This window comes from Macrobrachium nipponense, chromosome 44 (assembly GCF_015104395.2).
Source record: "Macrobrachium nipponense isolate FS-2020 chromosome 44, ASM1510439v2, whole genome shotgun sequence".
Taxonomy (NCBI): Eukaryota; Metazoa; Arthropoda; class Malacostraca; order Decapoda; family Palaemonidae; genus Macrobrachium; species Macrobrachium nipponense.
The window spans coordinates 51,527,650-51,534,744 of NC_087221.1; the positions used below are offsets into that span (position 1 = coordinate 51,527,650).

The 7,095-nt window shown below is 36.9% G+C and overlaps 1 protein-coding gene across 17 annotated transcripts in view; it reads left to right on the forward strand.

Annotated features, from left to right (window-relative positions):
- Positions 1 to 7,095, forward strand: part of LOC135204360 (serine/threonine-protein kinase OSR1-like) — a 368,965-nt gene that overhangs the window by 305,461 nt on the left and 56,409 nt on the right. The gene's annotated exons all lie outside the window — the stretch shown is intronic.

Genomic DNA, 7,095 nt, shown 5'->3' on the forward strand with positions numbered 1-7,095 from the left:
ATAGGTGATCAGCCAGCTTCCATCATTATGACCTAAAACCTTTTCTAACCTTAAAGCACTTTGATTTCATCTCATGAATATACTTTCAACCATGGAATCACATGTTCAGTTATGACCAGACTTGGTTTGTGGTAGTTCATTCAAGTAGAGAGGGTATGATAGATGAGCAACTGCTAAAGGCCTACATTTTATAAAAAATACAGAAGAAATATTTCGGGTAGCCACTGGTCACCATGTATTTACCTAGTTATCATGTATTTACCTAGTAATCTGTAGTTAGGTGAAGTGGCAGTTGAAGGATTTGAATTGATTGTCTCCACCTTTACAGCTATGGAACATTGGGTACCAGTAATTCATGTGAACACTGGTGAAATTTTCTTTTATTTTTATATTCCAATGTTACCTTTTCCTTTTACTGTTAGTGCCATCTTCCCAGTCCCTTGCAATTGGGCAGAAGCTGGGTCCAAAGGGGGTGGAATCAGTGAATAAGAAAGAGTGCTTGACATTAGAGAGAGAGAGGTCCCCTTGGCTCATATGTTTCCCATCATTAAACACAACTTCAGTAATTTAGGTCATGTTTAACACTTCCTTCTGCTCTTAACTATTCTTAAAGCATAAGTAATAATGAGAAGTTTGTACGTATGGAGCATAATTATGAAAAATAATTTGGTAACTACTCTATTTTTTTTTTTTTTTTTGAGAATTTTGTTGTGTGGAATTTTCTAGATTATTTCTAAGGACTTAGACCACTGCTTTTCTAGTATAGCAAATCATATTATTCATAGTAATACACTTCTATACTCACTGGATATTATTTCTTATGTTGTCTATACACCTTAATATATTTTGTTATTGTTGGAGGAGATGTGCTTGTTATGTTCAGTTTTATATGATTGTATGTATAGTACTTTGTAATGAAACAAATTTTGCATTCCTCTGTATTCCGACTCAAAAGTTTACCAAGAGAGTGTTCTTTTAATTAGTGTGTATAGTTATTGTATATGATATAGAAGTGGGCTGATGCTTTTTTGTCTTTAAGGTTGCATAAGTATATATTGTCTCCTAAAACGATGATCATGATGGGAGCTTAACATGGTTCATGGTTTCTCCGGATGCAAAAATCTTTGGCTTATCCTGCATAACTGAAGAGCATGTGGCCTTAACAGAGCTCTTAGTTTTCTGTATACAGTCATGTTTTTCACAGATACACCACTTCAGTTTACTTGGGCTAGTGGTACTATTTTTCTTGCTTTCCTTTCATTGTTTTCACGTTTTATTTCTCACTAACTGTGAGGTGAGGTGTGTGTGCATGCTTGGTTTATAATGTGTCTTTCACCACAGTCTCATTAATCATATATTCCTGTATTTCTGTCCTGAATGTTCCCTGGAGAACCCATTATTTGTTTGTTAGACTGAAGAAGAAAAGGGTAGTCCCAATAAGTATATGCTCTCTGGATCCTCTGGTTTGTATCAATCAAAAACCTCATTTTCATGACCCTGAATTGCTGTTAACAGCTTTACTTTAACTTCCCAGTTATTGACTTTTCTGGCACTTGATTCTTTATCTCTAGTGAGGTTATTTTACATATATCTTTTGCACTAATAGACTTTTCTTGTATTTGTTATTTATGATTTTTGTATCAGTTACTGTCAGTAATTATACCCAATTTCCAATATACTGTTTTTTGTTTGCTGTTGGATTTATTTGCTTCTAGTAACTTTCAAGCATATTTTTGATTTTAGATTTTTTTTCATGATCAGTCTGCCAGCCTAGATTCCAGAAGGCATTAATGCTTTAGCTACTATTGCTGAAATTTGTCTTTTGTAATCAGTGTAGAGTGATTGAGACCCTTTGAAGTTACACTTGATATGACAGTACCAAGAAAGTGTTGTTGTCTCTCCATGGGACCAACCAGAAGAAACCTAGCAGCAACAATTGCTCCAAGAGTCACTAAGGGAGAACACTTCATCTTCAGACTTGGGCAACACAGTTGTTGACTGACAGGTTCATTTGAGGAAACAGGTACTATTGAGATAATGGTTGCTGGATTCTGTTGTACAAGTTTTTTCTTTTGTAGGGCATGACCTTGGTAAATCATTTTATGGGGAGCATCGTCTACAAATTTTCCTGGTATAGTCCATTCCATTAGACCTAGTGATCTGGAGGATACTTTGTGTGGTATCCTTGGATGATCTCTTCATTATCATCATCCTCCTGCATGACTGTTTCAGGTGGCTTACCTGTAGGTGCTTGGAAGATGGTTTTGATGGCTACTTTTTAATCACAGTATGGCTAGTTTACCAGTCAGCTCTTCAAGGTGGTGACCAGCCCCTGGAATCTGTTGCCTAGGAATAAGTTTTTAAAGTAAGGACACTTGTTTTATTTTGTAGGCAAGTTGCAAATCCTTTGTCTCCAAGCCAGAGGTTGTCCAGCAACTTAAAGAATAGTGGCATTCCAGCTAGCAACCCTTCTATTAGAGGGGTAGATCTGTCCTCTCATAATGGAGTGTATGATACTCTATAATACAGTGCTGAAGGAAATAAGGTTCCTCGCGAGTTAATGAAACCTTAATGTCGGGTTGCTGTCCTCACCTATGATTGCATTATTTAGCATTCTGAACAACTCTATTAGAAAATTTTATTTTCAACCCCACCTTGAGGACTCTTCCTGCTGGTCAGCACAGCAAGACTCCTTGTGATGCCCTGAAAAAGGTTATGTTAGAATTTGCTGTCTTGAGATAATTTGTTTGTTCTTAATTACGTATAAAAGTAGTCAACAAGTAGCCAAGGACTTTTCCTAATACCTTCCATCATTCTTTTCTTATACTGTCACCAGCAACGGGACAGGACTAGTTGCTCTTTTTCGTGGGGGTTATCAGGCTTTACCTGGAGGATCAGCTACTTCAAGGTCAACAACTTGATGGAAAAGTAACTGCTTCATGCTGGTCCTTTTTTTTTGGGGGGGGGTGTAGTCTAGTCTAACAAGGTAATTGACCACCTTGTCTTACATTTTCCTTTTTCATTGTTTTATTTTCCAGTTCTGATGCATACACTGATACAATCTTTTTGCATTACATTTGATAGCGTTTTTTCCATAGTTTATTCAAATATTTAAGGCTACTAGAGACTTGATTTCTGACACTTTAAAGTCACCAAGTGTTTTACTATATCTTACAGGTATACTCAAACCCCCTTTGGAAAACGATTTTGGCCTCTTAGAGGTATGTTCTTTGGGGTTTTATTGAAACAAACTGAATTCAGCAACAACCCATTGATCATTGAGTACCTTCCTTCCAGCCCCTTGATCAAATCTTGCTGTCTGGCATTCAGTTTTTATATAAAAGAAAGATTACTGTTTGATGTATACAAGAGGATTCAGAGGGAACAGACTACCTTCTGTTTGGCTGGCAAGAATGGTGATCCCGGGAACATTGGGACACAAATATCAGTGTGAAATATACATTAATTTACTTATTACTTTCATGTAAACACACACATAACTTTGACTTCCTTAGATTTTCATCATGACTTTTCCCACTGTGGAATGAAAAGTAATAAAGAACTGCATACTGTTTTTCCAGTTTGTGACAGTCATTTTTGAATTTATTTATGACGAAGTAATTTTTTACTTATTTATGACTAAGTAATTTTTTATTTTATTATTTTGCAAATCTTAGGTTTGCCTTTGAGAAAGGCACATATTTTATAGTATGACATTCTTAACTTTCATATGGGTGGCCAGAAGGGTTTGTTCTTAGTGAAGATACTAGATCCTCTTAATAGACTACAGTTCTTAAATAATTTATCAAAATTTTGTTTTAGGACTTGCTTCCAATGCTTTTGATATTTAATGTTGGGTGTAAACTTAATAATCACAAAAAAATTGTGTATGTTGTTCTGCATCTTCAAATTGGGCTTGCAGATTAGTCTTCAGATACCCGTGGGTCAAATGAGTGCAACCAATTCTGAGACTAACATTTTGTGGTGTCTTACAAAAAGGTAGATAATGTTCATTCTGGATAAGAAGTTGTGCCGTAGCTTTAAGGCTGAATGTCATGCATATATCCATCCCAAAGTAGAATAAAGTTTCAATGGTTCCTAGTTAATATGTCTCACTTGTATTGTGATTAAAAACATATCCAAATAGTTTCTCTTACAAGCCCTGAATAGGCAAAGCAACCAGGATATGACACAGCTACTTAATAAGAGACAAGAACACCAGAATCATTGTTACCATTTATCCTTCATCATCATGACATTTTTAAGAGGTGAAATTCATTAACTGAGGTAGTGTTTATTATCCCCTCGCCCAACAGAGTAGATGAAGGGATATCGTATTTAGTCCGTCCGTCTATCCGTCCATCCTAGTATAAGTTTTGTGCTAAGGTCCAGTTCTAAGCAACCTCTACCTACATTTTACCCAAAAATGTCTCTCACTAAGTTTTTCAGTAAGGTCCATCAGCAAGATTAGCTGATGCATATTCTTTTATGTATGAGAACAAACCTTGTGGTCAGCCATTTAGAGATGAAAATTTTGTCTTGGGTGTTACTGATGGGAAATTTTTATTAAATGAAAGTTGTTTCACAGCAGACCCACACCTTATAATTATTCCATTTCTTATACATCAAAAGAAATCCAAGAAACCTCTATTCTTTTGTAAAGTTAGGTAGTACTTCAAATGCTCTGGGTGATCCTGAAGTCGCGGGCAGCTATCAAAATCATTACTATTTTTGTGTCTGCGACAGTAAGAACTACTATTGTTTTCATTGCCTCTGTGGGTTTCTCAGATTGAGATTCCCTTTTATTTATTTTTTTATACATGTGTATCTCTTATACGCAGTATAAGAGAAAAAATGAAAAGGAATCTCAGTCTGAGAAATCCACTAAAGCAATGGAAACAATTCACACTGTCACAGACACAAGAATGACTGATTGTTGCTTGACACTTCAGGATCACCCCATGCATGTGAAGTACTACTGAGCATAATGTGTATTTTTGCCTTCTTGACATGATAATATGAATACTAATGATTTATCTTCCTATTTGTTTAGTCTCCCTTCTTGATGGAGTCCAACACAACTGGCAGTTTCCATTTTGAATGGTGTCTGAAGGATGTAATTATTCATTGATGAAAGGTCTATAACTGGTCTCCAACTTCTTGAAGCCTTTTCCACTAGAAAGAGGTGGCTGTAGAAACCCAGGAAGGAGACTGCAAGATCTTGACTGCCCTGTTTTGAACCATTTTCCAAATTTCTGTCCATTAGGCAGTCTTCTCAGTGGAGTTGGCTTTGTAGGGCAGGAAGAGGCTCAGTTCTGGGGAAAGAAGGGTCCCTGGCCCTTGAATAGAAGTCAAGAGTGATACCACCCATTTCTGCTCCCATAACTGCATTATATATAGTTGCGTAATGAGCTTAAATGAATTTGTTTAGTAAAAGAAAACATAAAATTACTGTATGAATCTCAGCTTTACTCTTATTTTGAAAAATTATTTCTTGTCAGAGAGGTGTTAACAGGACTGCCTTGCATTTTCCTTATGCGACATAATGCTGCTCATCTTCCTGCTGATGTGCAAAGCCTTGGACATCAGCCATCCCCTGTTTGATATATTAAGGAGCTGTAAGGAAGCATAGATTGTTCATCCTGGAAGGCCGGAATCTTCACATTAACTCCTCTCTTGCTGAAGTCCTCTCTTGAAACTTGGAAGTTTCTTTGTCTCACTGTCCAGTTTCTCAGGGATAAAGCACAATTATTGAACCACTTGCACTTTGTCTGTTGGGCTTGAAAGGATCACTTCAATAAATAGGTTGTGATTTACTACTTCCGCCCACCAAGTATTATTTTTATGCAGTTCCAGGATAAGTTATGGGTTTACAAGTATGTAGCTTACAGACACCTTCATGGTGACAAAAGTATGGATGTCTTGATGGCAAAAGCAATTGTCTTACCAAATCGGATAATCATTTTTGTCCAAGCAAAGGACTTACTGAACATACAACACTGAATGTGGGGCATCCACTTAAATTTTTGGACATTCTAGGTAGTCTTTCAACTTATTAGCTTGATTGAAGAAACATTTGCTTAACAGGTAGGCCTTTGAAGTTTGTTGCTCTCAGTCTATTATCAGGTTGCCCCAAGCAGGAAGTTATTTTCCAAATTAGTTATGTATTCAGGAGGCAAGAACTCATTTTCTGTCTACATGGCTGGTGAATATTTTTGCTTAGGATTCGATAACATATTGGACACATCAAGGCAATGTTGATTTTAATGTGTGCCGTCAGCAGTGTTTGTGCTGTGGTAGAATTCAGCAGGCCCATAGCATTCATCAGCATGGGTCAAACAGTTTACAGGTTAATGGAAGGTGACATAGGTGATTCAGTAAATTTTATTCCCTTTGGTGACAGTAGGCATAAACTATGATGTAAAGTCTCCAGAATAATTGCATCTATGGTCACTCCTATACTCTCTGCTACATTATTCACTTAAGGGGGAGAAGCCTTTGGTAGCAGTTCTCCCAATCTACAGCACTCCCAGTTGAGTCTGATGTGGACTTCCAAGCTTACATTTAGTAGATTCTCATGGGTTTCTCTGTATAGATAAATTTCACTCTGTCTCTCGGAAGCTTAAGTTTATTTCCAAGGTCATCCCTAGCAGATCATTTAGGTCTCACATGCCAGTCTGGGACCCTTAGGACATGTGATTACTATCTAAATTGCAATTCTGACTACTGGTAAGCAATGGTGTTATTGTGAAGTTTGTTCATTTAATAACCCTTGACCTGTAGAAAGAGTTCCCTCCTCCAACCCCTACCTTCTCACAGCTCAGGACCAGACACATGAAGAATAACCCATCTCGGTGCTTGAGACTCCAGGATCTGTCCTGCAGGACTAATGGATAACTGGTTTCTTTTGCATGAGGGATTTCTTTTCATTGCATGAAATGGGCTAGTTTTTAGTAATGGATGAAAATTATTTTTTTTTTCACACCTACACACTGATATGGTTTTGCTAGCACCAGGCTAATTAAGCTCTTCTTAGATCACTGATTAATTTAACAGGTAGAAATATTAAATCCTCCATAGAAAACCATTGTGTTT